The sequence below is a fragment of the Prionailurus bengalensis genome, chromosome B1 (genome assembly GCF_016509475.1).
Source record: "Prionailurus bengalensis isolate Pbe53 chromosome B1, Fcat_Pben_1.1_paternal_pri, whole genome shotgun sequence".
Classification (NCBI taxonomy): domain Eukaryota; kingdom Metazoa; phylum Chordata; class Mammalia; order Carnivora; family Felidae; genus Prionailurus; species Prionailurus bengalensis.
Genome location: NC_057344.1, coordinates 148532813 through 148556112, shown reverse-complemented (window position 1 = coordinate 148556112; position 23300 = coordinate 148532813). Strand labels below are relative to the sequence as shown.

Here is a 23300-nt window from a genome sequence, read left to right as displayed (position 1 = left end):
GTAAGTAGCCTATTTGACATGGAGAGCAATTCGGTTTTGAATCTTGATTTGCTTTCTTTGAAAAAAGAATATGGTAGAACCTGGGCCATTGTTCCCAGTTGGGTGGGTATCTGGACACAGAGAATGGCCAGTAGGTGTAATTTTGCACTTTACATTAAAAAACAAAACCAGTTATTTGGACTAACTGGGTGAAATTTCCACCTGAAGAAGTACATCTGAATTATACATTCTAAGGTGAGGGAGACTTATTTATGACGACGTGCCTCTTCACTGGCAGCACTTAACAGTTGTGACAAAGGTTTATAAGCTTTAGTGAATTCTAAAAGGTACGGGAAAGGTAAATTTGTGCTCCTTCTTGTGAAGTGGCTTTTGGATTCTTTCTTCCTTCCCTTCCCCAGCAGCACCCTATTAGGGCCTTCATCATCTCAGCCTGGATTGCTAGAAAAGCTTTGGAACTAATCCCTTGTCTGTTTTCTCCCATGTCAATAATCCACTTTTCATATTATTGCCCTCATATTTCTCTCCTGGATCAAAAGCTTATAATGGCTTCCCATCAGGTTAAGTTCAGAATTCCCTTCCTGACTTTCAAGATTCTCTGAAGTCTAGTGTTGTCCTTCTGATTTTAATTTGTGGACTTTCAAGATTCTCTGAAGTCTAGTGTTGTCCTTCTGATTTTAATTTGTGTTCCTCAGAAGAGGAACTGTCTGCTTCTCTCAGGCTTAATTACCTCCCTATTACATTAAAATTGATTCTTGACTCCTAGAGCTGCTCCCCTTTCATAAGCTAATGTAGATCACTCTCCTCCCTTGCATTTGCCTACCCCTTGAAGTGAGCAGAAGGTCATTTAAATGTTGGATACCTTGGGAAGTACGAACCTGTAGCAGAAAAGCTCAGTCCACTAGGACTTAGAGTTGCCCTCAACACTACTCGGCACATTTTGGCTCCATTCAATATTTACCAGTAACGTTCTGTTTATGTGTTTTGCCAGGGGTCTTGATACTGGATAAGGCAGAGTTAGGAATATCTGCTTGGCAGACTTTTTTGGAAAAAGCTTCTTTTATTACAGACAGTTCTTGTCTTGCCAGGAATTTGCCAATAAGCAGCTGGTAAATGCTGGCTAAGAGAAATTTCTTACCTTCTTGAGAGTGTCTTCAGATCTGGGCATATGCAGAGGAAATTTGATGGCTTAAGATGCATATTACATAAGCTTTTGATGCCAGTGTTAGATGAAATATGTTGGAACATAATGATTTGGGGGTGTTGATTTTGCTGTAAAACCTGTGGGATTGTGGTCCTTGAAATCAGAATCTTTGATGCTTATCGTGAACATCTCATATTCATCAAGGTACATACGTACTAAGATGAAACCAGGAAGATTTCATTCAGGAGTTTTGTTCCTTTTGTTTTCAAAGCCAGAAAGTGATGGTTGATGAGTTTGTCATTTTAAGAGCAACTGTCCATCTACGTTGTATCTATTACAGTAACTGCAGCTAATCCAGTGAGCTTCCCACAAAGAGGAAGGAACTCCGTTCTTTGCTTCCCACCAAAGAGTTTGAAGGGAAGTTTTGTAACTGACCCACGATCTCTTCTACAACCCAAGGCAGAGTAGGAATTCAAATTAATATTTTCAGTTTCTGTTCTTACTATTTTAGTAACTTCAAATACAAAGCTTCTGGATCATTTTAGGATGAGAAGAAGAAAATGGGTTTGTAAAGAAGATGAAACTACGGCCAAAAAAACAAAATAAACTCCGGCTTTTATTTTTTAACCTTTTTTCCCCCTCTGTTTGGGTAGGAAAAAGTTGCCAGGCTCAAATTTGTTTTGAAAAAGCTTTTATAATTAATTAGCCAATGTCCTGGAAATGATCTTGGCAGTAAAGTCAAACTTGTTCTGTATGCTTTTCCAAGTTGGCCCAAAAAACTTCCATCCAACTGGAACTGAAGTTTCTGATTGACTGATTATTCTGCTTGGCTATAATTTGAACAGTTGCAATGGTGCCTCTTGACTTCCTGGAGCTATATAACTTCCCGGTAGCACAAGAACTATGGGTTTAATGTTCAGAGTTATGAAGAGGAGCAGAATTTCTTTGACAGCAACATGGTGACAAAATTTGAGGGCATATTTTTTATGAGATTCTGTTTTGGGAAAACAGAAGAAACAAATCTGTGGACTGCACTTTTTCTCTCTGGCTCTGCCAAGCCTATGTACTTAGGATTTCAGTAGCGGCTGCCTTATTGAGAAATAGCTCAAAATAGTTAACAGCAGAAGAGCATAGCCAACATTTAGGTGATTCAGAGCCTCAACTTGGATGTTATATTTATTAAGCAGAAAAGCACCTGGGGAGAAGTAGATAAGAAAACACATCTGGAGCTCATCTACTTGTAAATCTATATAAATAATCTCTTCTATTTTGTTGCTATGGAGGATTTTTTTTCTTTATTATCCAGTTACCTTCACCATTTACCTTAGATTGATTTGTTTTTCTATCTCCTTTTATTCCTTTTCTGTTTAAAAAGAAAAAAAAAACTTACAAGTGCAATGGGTACTTGCCAAATGCAGTGGCTTAGTTCTGATTTGCATTTGAGTATGGAATCAGCTGTGAGGATAAAAATCCTTCTCATCATTTTACTTCTTAGCTCTAACTGTGGTGGAAGGACTTTGCTAAGTGGTACAATGACTTTAAAAGGGCTTGACTTGTTTTCAGGTTCACCAGTAATGCAATAACGTCTCACAATTACACGATCCACCTTCAGTGAAATTGCAGTCCGTAGACTACTGTGGACGCAGGAGATGTGGAAAATACCTTGCAGGTTCTCAGGGAGACACTGCTCTACATAACGTTGTAACTTCTTATCTGGTTATCTCTTCGGTGGGGCTCATTATTTAGCTAGCTTATTTGAGAACCTATCCATAGGTCTTCTGGTAGAATTTGGCCTAAGGTTAATTTCCAAAGTGTATTATAATCATTTTTGGCATCACTTAATGCCTTTTATCTTCCAATATACTTGCTGGTCTTGATTTCTATTTTTAAAGTCCTGGGTTGTTTTTTTTTTCCTTTCTTGTTTGTTTGTTTGTTTGTTTGTTTGCAGAAATAGACCTGGCTGTAAATATTTTGTCAGAGAGTAAGAGGATGGAACCATTAAAATCATGTATAAGTTTGAAATTGCTAAGCCATGACTGTCTCAAGATGGAACCCAGAAAGAAACATTTTGTGATTGAACAACCCCTCATCCTTTTCTTACACATATGTGATATAGAAATGAGTCAACTAAATTCAGCTGAGATGATTTTTTTCATAGTTTTGAAGATTTCCTTCCTAAGGCTTACATAAAGCTTCCCGTAGCGTTAATAGCTATTTCGTATGCACAGCAACAGAAAAGTACTGTAGCACCTCCTTTTCTTTTTCACAGCTCAGCCAGGAAGCCCTCTAATTCACACTGAGCACTGGGTGGTCCTGTTCTCTCCTTGGAGAAGGTGCAGTGGCTAAGAAAGGCTCATATTTTCTGAGGTTATAATACTTGTCTGTAGCACATTTTTAGGAACCCCTGAAACACTGCGGTGTTGGGCGAGCTCCAAATGGGATCACATCTGTGAAAACCTGAGAACAAAGGCGTGTTGTGAGGCAGTGGTTTCGTCCTTGGATGTCATCAGTCACTACGGTTTGAGAAGCTGCAGTGAGCTTCCCTGTGGTTCAGTGGCTACGGCTTGCCTTCAGCCTTCAGCCAGGTGTCCCTGCTGGGGTCTGGTGTAGCCACTGCAATGATTGCCTTTGGAGTCTCTTTCAGAGGACATTAGTTTGCCATTTAGATAATAAACAAAACTGATTATGTGTCACCATTTTTTCCTTTTCTGTAAGAAATTTGGCTTTCCATAGCTTCCTTCTCCCACCTGATGTAGAGCCATATGCCTAAAGAATTAATGGTCAATGGTTATTAGTAGTGTTTGAGAAGCACTGATATATTGCTTTCATGAATCTGTGTCCCACTTAAAACTGGGGCAGTTGAATTTTCCCATTTTCATAATGCTATACTTTCATGAAAGCTGTTTATTTGAATCAGAAGACTGACATTCATTTAGAAACAGGTTCTGTGTCAGCTTGGAAAGGAAGCAGATTAACCTGTCTGAAGTAAACTAAGCTCTATCTTGTATTTTCAGGTAAAGAAAAGAGTCTTTTGTGAAACTTAGAACTATGGTTTTAAGTTAACTGTCAGGCTGCGATACATTTGAACTTTTAAATCACCTCATAACTGTATGCTGCTGTCATTTGAACTCATTCATTCATTCAAAAAGTATACTCTGTGCTAGAAAGTGTTCTTGGAGGTAGGGTTTCAGAGGTGAATGAAACAGATAAATTTTTTGACTCATAAAGCTCCCATGCTTTGGGGAACAGATAGACAATATTAACAATAAAAATGAGTAAACAGATGAATAGAGAAATTTCACACCATCACAAATACTACTTTGAAAACATAGCAGAGTAATGTGGAGAGGTACAGGAAAGCTGTTTTAGGTAGGAGGTGTAGCCAGGGAAGAGAAGATTTGAGGGAAGAGGCTTCTAGACTCAGCAAAAAGCGATAGTAAAACCTTGAGGCCGGAATGAGTGTGGTGTATCCAAGAAACTGGAAGAAATAAAAACAAGCTCAGAGTGGCTGGAGCAAAGGTAGCACGTGTGCAGTAGTAGATGGGCCAGGGAAGTTACACAGGGGTAGCTTTTAATTTCACTCTAAGAGCAGTGAGACACTGTTTGAGGAGTTTTACCTGGGGAGTTGTATGATTTACATTTTGAAAAGATCACTGAGGATGCTGTGCAATAGGATAGAGGAATTTGCCAGTGTTCTGGATCATCTGGTATTGTTCCTGTAATTAAGCACTGGATGAGCACCACAGTGCATTAAACTGATAGCTCTGAAGACCCAACAGCCAATTTCTTAATATATTTACCATAGACATCAAGATCTTACTCCTTTGAGGAAAGGAAGTTCTTCCGTTTCACAAAGTATTTTAAGAAAAAAAAAACTTTCCTAGTTAAAATACAGGTACTATCAATTAGATTAAATTATTATCAATATTAATGTAACATTAAACTATTTTAATGCACTAGAACTGGACATAGGCCACCAAGAGTAGCGAGACTGAGCTTTTGAGTGATGGCATCTGTATCTCCAGTTCTTCTACTGATGTTCCTGTCAACTGACGTCAGGTGTGTGGTGTGTCACCTGGGTAAAACCCATGAACACGTGACTCCTGTAACCCTCACGGGAGCCCTCTCCGAGGAACAGAGACAAGCATCTCAGTCTTTATGGTTCATAAAGGAGCATTGGTATGTAGGAGCAGAACAGAGCGGCCGAGTGAGGGGTCTGAGTCATACTCTTACCTGTACCTATGAAAGAACTGAACTCCAGCAGAACGACAGGCCATTCCCGTATTGGACATTGAATAAAAGGGATGGCAGGTTTTATGTCTTAAATAATTAACAAGCATGTTTTATATTTGAGGTCCCCTCATAACTATATGCTTCGTTTCCTCTTTTCAATAGGTAGCATTTCTACCTGTTTTCCAATCCCGTGAATATTCTTCGAATTTATCAAAGAGAGTCATAGAATGCCATCAACAATTATCTTTGATGGATGTCTAATCTCATGTCACACATTACCCACTTCTGACCATGACTTCATTAAAAAGATAAACAACTTTTGGGGCGCCTGGGTGGCGCAGTCGGTTAAGCATCCGACTTCAGCCAGGTCACGATCTCGCGGTCCGTGAGTTCGAGTCCCGCGTCGGGCTCTGTGCTGACAGCTCAGAGCCTGGAGCCTGTTTCAGATTCTGTGTCTCCCTCTCTCTGACCCTCCCCCGTTCATCTCTGTCTCTCTCTGTCTCAAAAATAAATAAACGTTAAAAAAAAAAAAAAAAAAAAAAGATAAACAACTTTTTTCCCCTTGGAAGTGGCAAATTGTTACAAAACCAGAAAACAGCAATACCTTAAAGATGAACATGCTAATGGCCTGGTTAAAACCCTTTATAATAGTTGTAAATATATACATGGAGCCATTCTTTGCCTGCTGAAGTAACATATTATCTCTATGCTTTTTTTTAAACTTCATTTTTTTCTAATTCAGAAGTGTACAAAATTGCTGTAAAAATTCAAACAAAGCAAGTATGAATAAAATGGCGAAAATTCACAAATTCTCACCCTCAAAATAACCACTGTTTAGCAATTTGATGGAGGGTCCTCGAGGCTTTTTCTATGCATAAAAATTATATACTTATTTATATAAAATACAAATAGGAACATATTGTTTTGCAGTTGGATTTTTTAAAACTCAGCAATGCCATTGACATCTACATTATTCTTTTTAAAGGCCGTAGTACACAAGAGTCATGTTTTGTTTAAATGATGCTCTACTATAAATATTTAGTTATTTTCATTTCTTTGCAATTACAATCAAGCTTTTAAGAAAAATCCTTATTGTTTTTTTTTCTTTTTTTGCATTCTTTCGTGAGTATTTCTGGAGGAGAAATTTTTATAAGTGGAATTGCCGGCTCACTGTGTATTGCCAATTACCTTCCCAAAAGATTATACCAATTTGTGTCCTAGATTTTTTAAACACTTTAATAAACCCTCCTCCACTGCTGGGACACTGTATGCCAGTCAGATTTGAGTTTCTCCTTTATGATTCACTCCAGTAAAAGCTTAGCGACTCAAGTCGCTGAAGTGAAAAGAATCTCAGTCACTGGCATCTGCCTCCCAGCTCACTTTGGGGGCTTTTTGTCAGAAACTTAAAATATCGAGGCTAAAACTGGGTTTCTTGTCCTGGTCTGGTTGCATCTCTGGGCTGGCTAATCCTCGTGTATTCTGAGGTAAAGAGGTGAAAAGAACAGTGGCTGTAGACATGGCCACCTGTATGTTTCTTCTTGCTTCTGCTAAAGGTGTTGCTGTCACCAGCTCTCAAAGAAATCCTTTAGGCTTTGTGGGAATTTCCTTGGCAACCAAGGATGGCTTCCTCTCAAGAGCCCTTCTTGGTGGTCAGCATTTGGAACAAAAAGGAAAATTGCAAGGAGAGTTGGACAAGTGTTCTCTCTGAAGCACTGTTCAACACATTTGCTGCTTGGCTCTGCATCTCCTTCCTCTCCCCAGCTCGCCACCGCCGAGAGATTTTTAAGTGAACTTCCATCCAGACTCTGAAGTGAGGTAAAGGAAAAGTTCATACCTTATGTGGAAGTGCTTTATTAGGATCTTTGAAGGAGTGTTGTCATCTGGGATAACTGAGACAAGAGCAGCAAGCCCTTCTTTACATGTAGGGGAGTATTTGCAGATTTTGCTGTTTCTTTATTTCCCTCCCAACAGGGCATCACTGCAGAGTAGATTTACGAAGAGGCCATGCCATGGGAAGAAGTTTTTCTTGCTCTTCTTCAGAAAGAGAAGGGCTTCCCACTGTTTCCACCTCACTTGTCTGATTGATCCAGTGGCTAGTTGATTTATTTGCCTCAGCAGAATCTCATGACCTTATCAGTCACCAGCAGAGCTTCCTGATTTCTTCATGTGTTACCACCAATGATCTGGTTTCACTCCCTAGAACTGAACTGAAATGAAAACAACCGTTCTTTTCTTCCCCCGTCTCTGCTTCCAGGTTAAAAGAGCAGCAGTGATTTTTTTCCCCTACAATCTGAAAAACTGTAGTCAGTCATACCAAACTGACATTATTGCCTAATCAGTGTTCTATGCATAGACATACAAAGGACTAGAAAGTTACTGAGTCATTGTATAAGGATCCATTGTAATAGCTTTGAACTTCAAAATTAGCTGCACTGTTGTTGATTCGGGGGCTTTACCTGATAGCATGGAGTCTATTCCTCTATAAAGAAAAATTAACAATAATTAACAACTAATATAGTTGGACACTTACACTAATGCTTTGGGGTTGGTACGACCAACTCCATTATACATGCTGGCAAACTTGAGGCACAAAGAGATTAAGTAATTTCCCCAAAGTTAAATAGCATTTAAGTCATAGAGCAGTACTCTGGCTCTGGAGCCTATCCTCTTAATGACCACTGGGATTCTGCCTATTTGGATTGGGGCCTTTTTTTAGCTCCCAAGGGATAGGTGTCAAATTGAGAGTTATTGCCCTGCAGTCTGTCTTTGAGGCACACATCACTCTGAATAGGCTAATCACCAGAATTACTACTAAATAAACCAATGATTTAAAAAATTCTTACGGTGACCAGATGTTTCTACTGCCACAGTGATTAAGATTCAGTGAACTAACAGTTTGTTGTGTGGCCATACCCTAAGTGGTGTTGGTGGAGGTCAATGAGAAAAGCATAAAAAAGTATAATATATAATCTTAGATTGTGAGTGTATAACTCGCCGAGAGACCAAATAAACTGTGTGGTGCCGACAGTAAAATGCAGCAGTTCAGTAAAGACAAGATAACTGTGTGGGCCAGATCCATCAATCAAAGAGAAACGAGGGACTTTAGAAGCATCTTTCCATTTTAGAGAACATAAATAACAGAAGATAAGAGTTATAGCCAAATAAAATAGTCTTTGGAAAAAGAGGTAAATAGGGGATATAAATTGGGACGTAACTATCTGCAGTTTAACAATACACGTGAATGCCTTGGTTTATCCAGTAAATAGAAAACAATGTGATTTCTAATTCCTTGAAATCGTGGTCCCCAACCCTCCTAATGAAATACAGCAAGATTGCAATTTTTTTTTTTATGGTTAGAGTTAACCTGTAAAATTAGCAAAAGCAGATTAGTTATCTTGTTGATTTGTCCATGGACCGTGGTGGACACTCACTTAATTTACAGATCCTTACTTGTGCTTTGCTGTAACACCCCATGGTTCCTTGACCTTCAGGTTGTTCAGTAGTCCTTCTCACTATAGATCTATTCACCTCTTGACCATTAAGTGTGATAGGTACACATCATTATGACCTTCATTTTTTTTTTTCTGGTAAGAGGAAAAGGAATTATTGAATTTTTTAAAAATGAAGCTGATCTCAGGAGTAGCTTTGAAGACTTAAATAAGCATGCTGAACCTTAAATTGCTATGAACCTGTTCCCTGTTTTGTAATACAGTTGTTGTAATCCAGTCTGAACTGCCTCTTGCACAGGGCTGATGTGTGAAAAGGAACATGCTTAAAACACTTTCAAATATTATACAAATCTTAATTATCATTGTCATTTTCATTCTTTAAATGTGCTACTGGTTTTTGGTTGGTTTTGCGGTAAGATTGGGTGGGTTGGAGGTCAATTTCATTTTAGATTTCATTCCCCACCTTTTAAATTTATATTGCTAGTTTGGCTTTTTGGGGTTTCATACCGTTAACTTTTGCACTCCACTGCTCTGCCTGCACTCTAATGAAATGTGTCTGATTGTACTTCCATGAACATTGTTATTGCATGCTCATTTCCATTGGACCCAAATGTCTCTTCTCTACCTTTCCAAGTCCTACCTTTACTCCAAGGCCGAAGTCAAGTGCTACTTTTTTCCTTACATGCATCCTTGAACTTTCTGGTTCATGTTAATTACTCCTGTCTTGAATTTCTGACACTGCCTGGCAGTTACTATTTGTCATTTCACAAAGAGTCACTTGTTTGTTACTGTTTTTTATGTGTATGTATGTCTTCATCTCCCTTATGGGGTGGAATGTGGGGAGGCAGAGGGTCTGGGGAAAGGCAGAGGCAGCAGTCTTGTGAATTAGTTGCTGTTGGGAATGTTGATGATTAATCAAGGGTGAATCAGCCTCTATTTACCCTTTTTTGAGAACTTTTTCTTTTTTGAGGGTGAGAAAATGTGTATGAGAGTTTCTCCGAGAAAGGTGATTTAAGTATTGTTATTGTCTTATCTTTTCATTCTGGTGACTTCAAAAATCAGTATTTCCTCTGATCACTGACGGAGTGTTTCATTAGGTTAACCAGTTGCTTGAAATGCACATTCTTGCTCATCTCCTACATTTAAAATTTCCTTTTTTTTGGCTAGGACAATAATGCAAATGCTAACATTTCAAATATAGTTTGCTCTTTCATTTGTTACAAATCCATTTACACATTTTTCTCATGATGAAAGCTCAATGGAACATAGTTAACTGGCTGATTGACATAGTTTAAAGAAAACACCATATTTTTTTTTTTTGCCCTTTATTTAAAACAAAGTATAGTGTGGCACAAGGACATATTGGAAAAACCAACTGTCAGCACAGAAAGATGTTCTATTGCAAGATGACATGGGATTGCTAAGTTTTCCCAAGGATAGCACATTTCAAATGATGGACTATTCAACAGTGTGCTTTTAGATATGAGCTACTTCACTTTGTATGAAATTAGTGAGAAATTATTGGTAAGGTATATCAAATTTGGAAAGAATTTTTCACTGGGTGGGATTTATTATTGACTTTACAGTTCTGTACATTATTGTAACCCTGTTTTACTCATACAGTTTTCTATAGTTTAGATTGCCAGGACAGCATTTTGGTAAACACCCAACTATATTATTGAAAATAAAAAAGAACAAGTCAAGTTGAAATATAGCTATGTATTAGGATGGCTTGTTTCTGAAAAACCTTTTGGTCAGAGCAAAATGTTGATCTTTCCTCACGGTGTCTTCTGATTGCATTACTCATTGTTCCGCAAATCACGCTGATGGTTAAAGCCCATTTTAATATCAGCTTATTTGTGATACTAAGAAATAAACAAGGGGAATTCCAGAAATTTCAATAAGTAACCTCTGTATTGTGGTTTTGTATGAAGGAAAACTAGGTGCATAATTTATTGCCTTGTTGAATTATGATCTCTAAGAAGTGATCTCCAGACACTACACCCAGAAGGAAGATCTTGTTTAGAAAAATAACAACTGCTACTAGTACTTAAATTAGTTGTAAGACTCTTTTTCTAAATGTGGGATTCTCATGGAGTAAGTTGTCATCAGGGGATCATGAAAACTTCTATAAAACATGTCATAAAGGGATTTTCTTGGGATGATGGCAATGTTGTTCCTGTGCCCCCGCGTCTTCTTGGAACTCCGGGAATGAAGTCCTGCTAATGCAATGAATTCTTCTCAAAGCTTCTAGTTATACTTCTAAAAATTCCCTATAGGTTTTCATTTTTCAAAGATGTATTGAAGTAGGACAACATGCAGGTTTTATTAAAATAAAAAACAGAATCAATGAAAATGAAAGGCTTTTTAGAAGGTTCTACCTTTTCTAGTCATAGTATGGGCTGTGTACTCCTATATTATATACTCCCTGGCTTCCATGGTTTAAATTGTGTGCTGTGGGTTATATTGTCTCATTTTAGCTATGCCTTCTTGATCCAAACCCCTAGTTTGTAATATCTCAGTATGGAAGGACTTGGAGAAAAAGGATTTAAATCAACGGAATAGAAGATTTAGAGGTATTCCCCCCTTCCCTGCCAGAATTTTCTGGATAATAGGAGAGGTTTTTTGCTTGAAGTCGTAGAAAAGTCTGAGTTTTATAATCCCAGAGATGTTGGTTCAAATAGTAGCTTCCTTCCTTATGAGCCGAGTGGTTGTATGCAGACACTTAATGTCTCTGAGCCTTGAAAGAGTGGGTAAAAACCTGATTTCTCCGGTTCTTATGAGAATAAAACAAGACAATATGTGTGAAATACACCAGGTAGAGATGAGGTTCCTGCTCACTGCCTTCTGCTTCCCTGTGAATAGTGGACTAGGTTAAACTATGAAACAAAGCCATCAAAGGGAGAGTGGAGCGAGTAATATAAGTAAAGCAATATAGTTTTAACTTTTGGAGCAGCAGTTCAAGAGAAAGTAGCAAAATAGAACACTGGGGTATTTTTAATTTTTATCAGAATAGATCCCAATGTAGAATGATTCTACATTAAATAGTTCCCATGGGAGCATACAAGTGAAATTTTGTAGTGGTGGTGTTTTCTCTTTTCCTTCTTCTTTCCTGAAGGTAACAAGCTGCTAGCCAGCCAATAGCAGTATGTTAAGAATTTTTGCAGTAATACAAACCATTACGTTTTTAAATCTGAGAATGTAGAAAACTGATTAAGTGCTATGAAGGCATATAGAAAATACAAGACAGGCTTTGCACTGAAGGAGAGTGCCAAAAGCAACACTCGAGGCTTAAAGCCATTTGATGGCCTCCCACTGCCTTTTTGATGAACGCAGGATCCTTAAAATGGCCTTTAAAGCCCTGCGCTGTCCTGCCTAATTTCTGTCTCCAAAGTCATTTCACAAGGTTCTTTCCCTTGCTGATTATACTCCAGCCATACAAATGTTCTTTTCGGTCTATTAAGGTGCCAGTCTCCCTCTGCCTTGGGGCCTTTGCTTGGGCTGTTTCCTCTGACTAAAATGCTCTTCCTGCGCAGGCAACTGGTGTTCATGCACTCCTCTGTAAATGTCACCTCTTTGGGGAAGTTTTTGGTGACTCTCCAGTCTAAGAGACTGTGGTTATGAGCTCTAGTTGCACATTTTGCTTTTCCATCATGACATCTACCATAACTGTCATTGAATAATTGCCTATTTTAATTGTTGGCCAAATGCTTGTCTTCACCAATAGGCTATTTGCTTCAGAATTGAGGAGATAATGTCTAGCAAACTATGGCTCATGGGTCATAAACTGCCTGCCAGTGGTCCAAAAATGGTTAAGCTAAGAATGGTTAGTTTTAAAGTGTTGTGTAAAAAAATAAAAGAATATGTGATAGACACTGTAAGTCACCTGCCAAGCCCAAAATATTTACTGTTTGATCTTTCAAAGACAAAATTTGCTACCCTGTGATCTAAATCATTGCTATGCATGTTGAATAGAAGAACTTAAAAATATTTATTTACTACATTTCTTTTCTGAACAGGCCACTTGATTGTAGTAAGCATCCATAAAGTTCGTGATGACATTGTAAACATTTTGATGAGCTGAGAGTTGTGTGACCATCAAAGGGTTTTTAGCTGGAGCAAAATTGTACTTAAAGCATGTGGATTAGTAACCACTGTAACTATGGAAAAGGTTTCTAATGCCTTGGCATTTTTTGGCTTGTACTGCCCCATTGAACAGATTTTTGAGCAATTTGGATTAAGGCACAATGCATGCTTATCAGATTCTCAGAGGACACAAAATTGACAAGGTTAGCTATTTACATTTTAAATCCTAGACTCAAGATGGATAATGGCCTTGACAGGCTGAAACCACAAGGAATTTAACAAGAGTAAAGGTAAATTAAAAAAAAAAAAAAAAGAGTAAAGGTAAATCATGTAAGTTCAAAAAATGAAGTGAATAAGAATATAGGAAAAGTCCTGCTATATTTGGATAGAAAGTTTATGACTTTCATCAGAATTACATTTTTCAAAGATGCCCATTACTCAGAAACAGTTGCGGGGGTGTGGTGGTTATGGTAACTAGGATGGTGAGACGCCTGGGCACTAACCTAAGAATAATTGAAGTAACTTAACCAAAACTCTTGGAAATGAGAAGGTTTGAGGGGTACGAAGGTCATGAAGGTTGCTTTATAGTGAAAGAGATAGATTTACTGTCTGTTGCTGTAGACATAAAATACAATAGAAGGTGTATGTTTCATGGAGGCAGCTTTTATTTTAGTGTAAAGATGAATTCAATAGGAAATTGAACTCTATCAGTAATTTATTTATGAAGCTATAATTAAGTCCTCCTTTGCACAATACAAGAGTTCAGGACGGCAAAAAATGAATAGAACACAGTCTCTGCCTTTTAGGGGTTCTGATTTCAGAATGCGAGATAAATCTATAAATAATGTAGGGTGGTAGATGTCTTAGCCCAGACAAAGGAGTAAGAATTCTGCCAGGGGCTGGGGACTGGCCAGCGGTGACATTTGAGTTAATTCTTGAACCGAATGCTTTCACTATAGTGTCAACAAGAAGCAAATGACTGTATGTTAGAACTATAGTCATTGGGTGGGAAATTGGACTAGTCTTTGAGTTCTTTTAAGATTTTATGGTTTGATGAATGTTAAATGAATGGCACATGGGGATTCAAAAATTCAAAATCCAAAAAGAGGTAGAACTTAGCCCTGGAACCAGAGTTATCAAGAGAGTGAATGAACCTTCAGGCTCAATATTCATGTCAGTAAGGTGGTCATCACCTGCTGGTGCTCAGTCAGAACCCACCAGGTACTAGTGAAGAACCCCTCAGGGAAACTTCTGTTTAGCTGTGGTCTGCTCTCGTGTCAGAACTTCATTCTCCCCTTGATTCTCTTTATCTATTTCTTCCATATTTTCTATTGTTCTAATTTGGTACATGTTCTCAGAGACCTCAGCGGAGGGTACATTAAAAAAATATGCTAAATAAATAATAGCATGACTACTACAGATTTAATTATAGTTATACAGCTGCCTGTTTGAAGTGTTCTGCTGGGGCCATATGGTCCCTTGTACATCTCAGCCCTGGAAGGACCTGGTTTAAATGTTTCCCAGCTGACAGTATTGAATTCTCAGAGAATTGCTAACAGTCATTTGGAAGTCAATAGATGGTGTGCTTTGCCTCTATTGTCTCTCTGCGGATGGACGTCTTATTGACGATTTCTTATTAGACTCCAAGTAGTCAGATATTAAAGCACCCACGTAGACAGGTCTTAAGAGTTATATCCACTGCCTAATGCAGTGGTTTTTTAATGCTTTTTCCAGTGTTTTACAGGCTGATTTTTGTCACCACATGTGATGTGCTAAGTGGAAAGTATTTCTATATTTAACAACATTCATCCACTGGCTTTTTAAAGACAGTATTTTAGTGGGTGATTCTTTTAATTATTTTCTGTCCTGGTCGTGTGTGGAAATGGAGGCAGAGGGCTCAGGAGAGGGCAGCTATCCTGTCCTTGCTGCTGTTCTAGAAGTGTGACCTTGAATGAATATTTAGCTTCTCTGAGACTCAGGAGAGCCAGAGCTGGGCCCTTCTGGGTCCCATTCAGTTCCCAGATTCTGCAGGAATCATCTAGGGAACATGTTCTTGCCAGTGACAAGCATGTGGCATGTTCTTCCTTTTCCCCATTGCAGTGTTCTGTGTATCTCTTTTCCTAGTACGCATTTCCCCTTCCTTGGACCACGAGAAGCTTGCAGTATGAACTCTGTATATGAAGGCCTAAACCTCAGAAAATAGCAGTTTTGGCCTTTGTTATGTACTTTTTCAGTTGAAAGACTAATGCAGTGGGTTTTTTTTAATGCTTTTTCCCGTGTCAGTAATCAATTTATCTTCTGATGAAATCATGGATGTTTTCACCAGAGAAATGCACAATTAATGTGTAGGCACAAAACCTTGCATGTAATTTCAAAGTCCCCGTGGACCCCCTGGACTCCCACCAGGGACCCCAAGTTTAGAACCGCTGATCTGTATTTTGACAAGAGCCCTGCCTCTTCCGTCTTGTTCTGAGTGAAAGCAACTGAAGAGCTGAGGTCGAAGCTAGAGAAGTAGAAGGTTGAAGCCTGAACCACCAGCTCCGAGGTCCATACAGTGTGAAGAGCAGAGCCTGCCTGGCTCGTGGACTGTTTTGGGGTGGAGCACATGGTGGGGGTGGTGGGCAATATTTTCTCCACTTCCACTCAAGAAAAGCACACTGCAGTGGTGTTTTTGAGCCATTAACTGTAGACTCTGAGTTGCCTACATGACCTCCCACCTTCCCACCTCTAATCCTTTGCACTTTTTGTTTTTAAAAGAGCAGTCTGTGTTTTTTATTAGCTACCTTGTCTGGGATGTGGGCCGAGGAGAATGCACATGAAGCATTTCCCCTGAAACCATAATTTTCTCCTGAAGTCATTAACCCTGTGATGCTAATTTTTGTTTTGTCTTCATTTGATTGTTCCCTCTGCAGCCCCCCTCTCCCAATGGCAGCAGGAGATTGTGGGGCAGAAAGAATGAAAGGAACCCTATGTTTAGGATCTTTCTTTTTGGGGTAGGAGAGGGAAGACTGTACACAGACACTGCTTTTTAGATATTAATAGGTAGGGTGAGAGTTAGAAGTAAAGCATTTAAGGTTTGTTTTTTTTTCCCTTCCTGCTGAAAACACGGTCATTCAAGGACGAGTGTGTCATTTTGAGGGAATGCAGATAAAATGGTGCTATTATTGTGAGGAATTATATTTGTTTTACTGTATAGCTGCACTTATCCACCCACATTCACCTCAGCCTTCTGTTTATCTGATTTTTTAGCCTTACCATGGAGAAGGGATCTCTGCAACCTTCTCAAGTTAAAACTCATGCATCTATAAATTTGGTAGAATTACCTTCCTACAACAGTACTGTACTGGATGGATATATGTACTTAAGTCTATGATGCAAACTGGGGAAGAGATTTCTTCCTAAAATGCAGAAAATTGTTTCTGAATTAAGTATGGTGTCAACCTGTCTTGTACTTTATTCCATTGGAGAGAAAAATTGTATTGTGCCCCTTTCCTGTATATTCTAGGATGATATTAAAGCCCTAACATGGGAGTAATTATTGTTACCATTCTGTTCCTTAGGTTAAAATAAAATGAAACTGTAGGGTACGAGTATTTTTAGTGCTCAGCCAAGTTTTCACTGGTGCATCTGTTACCCATCAGTATTGGTCAAATATTTGCTTTTGATGTTGGGGAGCATTGAGCATTTGAAAAAATATAGTACTAGTATTGTGTGCCATTTTGGACTCTGCCTTCTCCTTCACTTCATCTATCCAAGCATTCAACAAGTCTTCTGTGTTCTGCCTTTTAATGTTTATAAAATCTCTTTTCAACATTCTATCCCCACTGATGCTCTCTTGGGTCACAGGCTCATAATATTCCTGTTTTAACACAATTATTGAGGGGTTTGTTATTTACTTAGTGCTATGCTTATTAAACACCCTGAAACATCCTTTCATCTACTCCTCTTACCTCTATGATATAGTCATTTGTTGTCCCCATCTTATAGATGAGGAAACTCAAAGAAATGAAATCATTTGCCCAATGTTCTACAGCTAATAGGAGGAAGAACAGAGGTTTGCTGAGAGCTCTGATTTAAACAGCTAAACAATCACCAAGCTTAGCATGGTGTAAAGCTTGGATTCTGGACATAGACAGACTTTGGTTTGAATCCTTGCTCTGCCTTTTCTGGTTTTGTGATTTTCAATTGTGTAATCTCTAGATCTCATGTCCTCCTGGGTAACTAGTGACAACAATAACTTGCTTATAGAAATGTGGTGAGAATTTAATAAGAAAACTCATGCAGAGTTCCTGGTGTGGTATCTGGCCAGGAACCATTGATTTAAAAATGTTAGTAATCATTATTAGTATTACTCCTAATATTTAAAAATTATTGTTGAAGGCCATTGTGCCTCTTAATGATGGTGCTTTTGAATGCATTTTTACCAAATGGAGATTTTGAAATTTTAAGTTGGGAAGGAATTCAATGTATAGCTATTCTCCAAAAATGGGACTCCCTCTCAAAATTTTCCTCATAGATTCCAGAGAAGTGTAGTACTTTAAGATACTTTCGCAGGGATTAAAAAACAAAACAAAATAAAAAAACAAAACAAAACCAAAAACCAATGAATGGTAGCTACCAACCAACGCAAATATAAAAATTAATTTTCACTGGACTATGCTTGTAAGTTTTGGAACCAGTGAAGGCTCTTTGCTTCTCCCCATAGACCTTTCTCAAGTATTCTGCCACTAAATGGAGCACCTTTCCTGGGCCCTCAGTGTCCTCACCTGTATTTATGTGGAATATAAGGACACCACGACACAGATGTGATCACATAGATTCTGTGCATTTAGCAGACATTTAGTGAACACTTACTGCAAGGGTATACCCTTATAAGGCACTGGGGAACAAAGTAGAATAATACCTGGTTCCTTTTTACAGGGTTCTTTACAACTCTTTTCAAAGGTAATTTTCTAATAAAAGTCACAGCCAAGTCAGTCAATGAATGCATTGTGATAAGTATAATCACAGAGGGAAGGCTAGCGTTCTGTGGTAGAACAACATCAGGGCAAGTTGGAGGTGTCGGGGTCAGGCTTACCCTCCTTGTAATTCTCGCTAGAGTTTGGAGGCACAAGTTGTATTTAGCACCTAAGGGACAGGGCATGGAGGGCAGGCATCCAGACAGAGGGCATTTCCAACAGAATCGATTAATGAGTATTTCAAGTCTCCTTCCTTGATGCACAGAGTAGATCACCGGTCTGTGTGTACAAGTGGAGTTCATGAAACAACAGCAAAAGAGGGAAAGTAACTTTTATTAAATGTTTACATATTTATTTTGAGAGAGACAAGGGGAGAGAGAGAATCCCAAGAAGGCTCCATGCTCAGCACAGGGCCTGATGCAGGGCTGGATCTCACAACCACGAGATCATACCTGAGCTGAAATCAAGAGTCAGACGCTTAACCTACTGAGCCACCCAAGCACCCCAAGGAAAAATAACTTTTAAAAACATCACCTAACTCCTACAGATTCTTGATTTACTTTAAATACTTTTAAAGGTGCTTTTCTCTTTATTTGGGTTTTCTGCATTTCCTCTCTGTCTCTGACACATTTTAGGTTATGTATTAAATTCTATAAATGTGCTCAATGAAAATTTTTACAGATTATCTGTACAGAGCCTAAACTATTGTAGGTGCTTGACATTAGTTTGCTATATAAGAGGTTTAGAGGTTTCAGGGAAATTATCTTTTAAACTTTCTAGGTAGCAAAATATATTCATCAGAAATATAAGAGTTTCACAGTGCAGTGAAATAGAGCATTAAAAGTTAGAATTCGTGTCTTGGCTTGACCATTTGGCTGTATTACATGAAGTTTCTTCAACTTCTTGAACTGTAGTTTCTTTCATCTGGAAAGTGGTTTAATAATATATTTCTCATAAGCTTGCTATAAGAATTCAGTAAGGTAGGAAATATAAAAGTGTTTTAAAAACTGTAAATAGCTATAAACATATTGACAGTATGATTTTTTAATGATGCAAGACATAAGAAAATGTGACTAGAGATTTTGACAAGTTGATTTTTAAACTAGGTCAGTACTTGAAATTTCATCCTATTTAGAAAATCAGAACTAATGGATTGTACTTAATGTTATATTTAGTTTAATAGCCGTTTGTAAATGTGCTGCTTTGCAGAATCATTTGCATTAATGGTGGTAAGATGTCTATATTTGGAAGGAAAAATTAGAAAATCAAATTTTCACCCTCAGGGGACTGTTTTCATTTTGTATTTTTTTTAAATGGAATAAACCAAAGAAGAAGAGTGTTCAAAAAGTAAAAGCATGTAGCCACAGAGCCTTTTGGCATCTTGTCTTTTTTACTGACTTTGTTTGCACTCTTTCATATTTTATACATTCTGGAAATCTCAGATCACATCATAAATGATCATTAGTAATAACATTATCAGTGATTACCTAAATTTTGGATTCTGTAGGCTATCAATCAATAGCATCTATCTATCTATCTATCTATCTATCTATCTATCTATCTATCATCTGTTTTTAGACCTCTTAGACATTGAGTCAATGTTTTTTAAATTTAGCCTTTGGAAATATTCTTGTAAGTCACAGCTTGAAGATAACCTAAAGGGCAATCGGAGCTTCCATTAAAAATTAAACAAAAATATTTGTAGTAATTATTCCAGTAATTCTGTCTTTTACATCAAAAAAGTCCCACAAATTAGCTTAAGGGATGAGCAAATGATATCTTCATGTAATGGAAAAGTTTTAAGATTATTTTTCTTATGTGGTCTTGAAATAAAAAGCAATACCTGGTTAAGCTATGAAACAGTGATTCTTCTCTTTTTCCTCCTTCTGCCATTTCCTAATTGGGCAACCATATAATTTACAATAAAGAAATGAGATTTAGGGATGGAGTGTTGGGGTGTGTTTAAGAGATGTTTGTCCAGGCTGTTCAGGAACACCCAACCCTGTGTTCAGCCCAACACTCTCTTGAGAAGATCATCAGGGGAAATGTGTACACAGAGAAACAAAGTCCAAGGAACACTTTATTACTGGCTGAGGCTTTGGCTGCAAACCCCAAAGCACAACTCTGGTGAACTAGGCAGAGCCTTCTGCCTCATCTTGGTATTATAAAGATGATAGAAGCAAAACAAGCTCCTTGTACTTGGAACTCAAGAGCAGGCCTGCCTTTATACTGGGAACCCCTGACTACAAAGGAAGGCCAAAACAGAGCTTATAATGAGAATAACTATTTTCCCAGTACCTGGGGGGAAAGCTGGTATAGGCTAATTTAGAATTTGACTATTTGAAATCAGCTCTCCTTTGTATGTGGGATGAGAGGTACTGCTGAAAAGTGGGAAGGAAGATGGGAGATAGGGAAAGTCTTCAGTTCAATGTAGGCACTCCACTGGTTTCTAGCCATTAGGTTCCAGGATTCCCAGAGTTTGAGACTCTAGGTCTGCTCTAAGTAACATATGTAGCTCTTGGTAGATGAAACCTGTTTTTAAAATTATCCCATTTGTTTTCACAGTGGTCTGCTTCTTAGTGCCAACACCGTTGGAGCCTAATTTTAACCTGAGGACCATATACTTGATTAGGTTATATTATATTGATGTTGAGCAGTGGAAATTAATGATTTATGTACTATTGGAAGTTAAAGGCAGGAATATATCACCTCAGATATAACACATTCGGGTAATCTCCCTAGTATGCACAATAGGAAGAGAGAAGGCAGTAGGGAGGCTACTTTCCATGTTGGAGAAACCCAAAAGACTGGGGAAGGAGTGAGCCCCACCTTTTTTTTTTTGATATCTTGCTAGGTATTTCACCTCTTCTCTCTTTCAATCTTTAAATAAGCCTTTAAAGTATGACTTAGGTTGTGGAATATAGGTTTTTCACTGTGTTTGATTTCCTTTAAGGATTTTCTGTCAAGGGAGAACAATTTATAAGCCAGATTTACAATGAAATAACAGTTTATTAAGAAACTCATCATAGTATAATTATTTTATTAAAGTAAAATGTATGTGTGTGATTTATTTATGCAGACATATATAAATTATAAATCTACTTGATGATTTTTCATATTGTGAATACATATGTATAATTGTTATTCAGAATATGAAATAGAACATGACCAGCATAGTATATTTGTTTTCTGTGTAATGATTTCTTTTCTTATTTTTCTAATTTTCTTCTTTATACCTCATTTGTCACTTCTTTCTCACAAAACTCACTTTATTTGAGTTTCATTTCATTTAGGTGAGGAGAGCAGGTCACCTTAATATTCAGTCTTTATTTATTCTGAGAGAGTTATTTAGGTCATCAAACTTTAGCGTTTCATCTTTTGTAATATTTGCATTTAAGACCATGAATTTTACTCAATGCACATATTTAATGATGTTCTACAAATTTTTATATGTCATATTTTCATATTATGAGTAATATTGACTTTAGTAAGTCAATGATGTATGTTTTAATATCTAAGAAATCTACTTTGTTTTTAAACATGATTCTTGTGAAATTTTCCATCTTGTAACCAATATTGTAAAAATATTATTAAGTTATTTCAAAGTCTGTGTCTGATCATTTTAATGTGTAGTTCTCCTTTGTTTCTAATTTCCATTTTGTTTTCTTGGGTCCGAGTCATTTGATCTTATCTACTAGTATTCCTAGTAATTCTGATTGAATGTCAGATATAATATATACTTGGTAGAGATAATTTGACACTCAGGATGATATTATCTTTCTTCAGAGTTCATTTATTTCACTTTGGGCTGGGATTTAGGTGAGGAGCAGGTCATCTTACTATTCAGTCTGGAATTGAGCTGATTGGAAGCTGGATTTCAGTCTTTATGTGGATTAGTCTATTACTAGTTTGCCTTTGTGCCTTGGGTCTTGTCTTTTAGAGGTCTCAACTGGCATGCTTGTCCATTACTTTGAGACTGCTGAAGGCTCTGCTCAATTTCTGAAGCTCTGCAGCTAGTTAGGAATCATCAAATGCCTTTAGAAGAAAGTCAGAGCTGAATTTAACCTCATCTTTACACAGTGTCGCTTTTTCAGGGATGTGGGTTCCTCAAATTTTTAATGGCATAGTAACTCTCTGATGCCTTTAAGCAGATTACAAAAATTCATCAGTTTTTCTTGCTGGAAGAGTTGGTGTGATGCAAACTAGTTTACCATAGCTGAAAGTGAAGTCTCTTAGAAACATTTTTTAGGTTGGACATTTTTAGTTCACTAAATACATAGCTCCAGGCCTACAACACCCACACAGACTCTAAATCCTGGGATTCATGATAGAGAAATGTAGTTGAGCCTATGAAACAGATTCTGAGTCTCCTTACCTAACCAGCCACATGGATGAAGATGAGTCTCTCTCTCTCACTCTCTTCTCTCTCTCTCTCTAATTTTTTTTTTATCCATTCATTTGTCTTGCTATAGGAGAAAACCATCAGCTTGCTTCTTGTCTTCAAGGCACTGTAACCCCTTCCATTAGAAAAAAGTCCCAATGAATCTGTCAAACTCTAATCCATCAAATTGACCATTTTTTCCCAAGACGTAGAGAAAGGGAGTGGACAGAGGCAGAATCATCTCACTCTGGTGAGTGAGAGAGCACTTTTTCCTCTACCCTAATAGTTAATATTGTTTTTACATAGTACATGAATACATTTAAGCTCAAGTAGCATAAATAATTTACTGAGATGCTGTTTGGCCTTGGTTTTCCCTCCTACTTATGAGTTCCTTAAATCTTAAAGGTCCCATATCTTAGGTACTTCTCAAAAGTCACCCTCAGTTGGATTAAAATATAGGGTGACCATATAATTTTTTTCTTAGCACAAGACACTTTTGAGTATGAAAGAAGGTAATATTAATAATCACAGTAGGACAGTGGGGGTAAACTGGGACTGTCATAAAGAAACGGATAGGTATAGTAATCCTAATAACTACTAACACAGATTCCTTTGTGGTGGAAGGACATGGTCCTATAGTGATCTAGAATGATTTTGAGCTTAGAAGATGAGTTTGTTTGGGAAGGAATCAGAGCTAGCAATTTTCGGAGAGAATGGAGGGGGGCGGGGATCAGGAAAGAACACCATTAAGAAAGCCAGGAATAAGCTCTTTGCCCAGGAAAGCAGGTAGATGTTAGCATATGGACATGAGTCATTAAGCAGGGTGAATTGAGAATAAATACAAATTGGAAGATTAAAATTCTTCTCATTGAGAGGAAAGGAAAATGTATGGAATGGGTAGCAGTAAGTATAAGCTTTGAAAAAATAATGAGAAAGTATCCTCAAGTTTCTATGATTTGTAAAACATCACTTGTGGTAAGGACATTGAACAGCCCATAGGATCACTTCTAATAAATCAGATTTAAATGACAAACTGTAAGTACTCCTGGTTA

The 23300-nt window shown here is 37.8% G+C and overlaps 1 protein-coding gene across 6 annotated transcripts in view; it reads left to right on the top strand.

The window, feature by feature from the left end:
* SLC4A4 (solute carrier family 4 member 4) overlaps positions 1–23300 on the top strand; it is a 348226-nt gene that overhangs the window by 201991 nt on the left and 122935 nt on the right. The gene's annotated exons all lie outside the window — the stretch shown is intronic.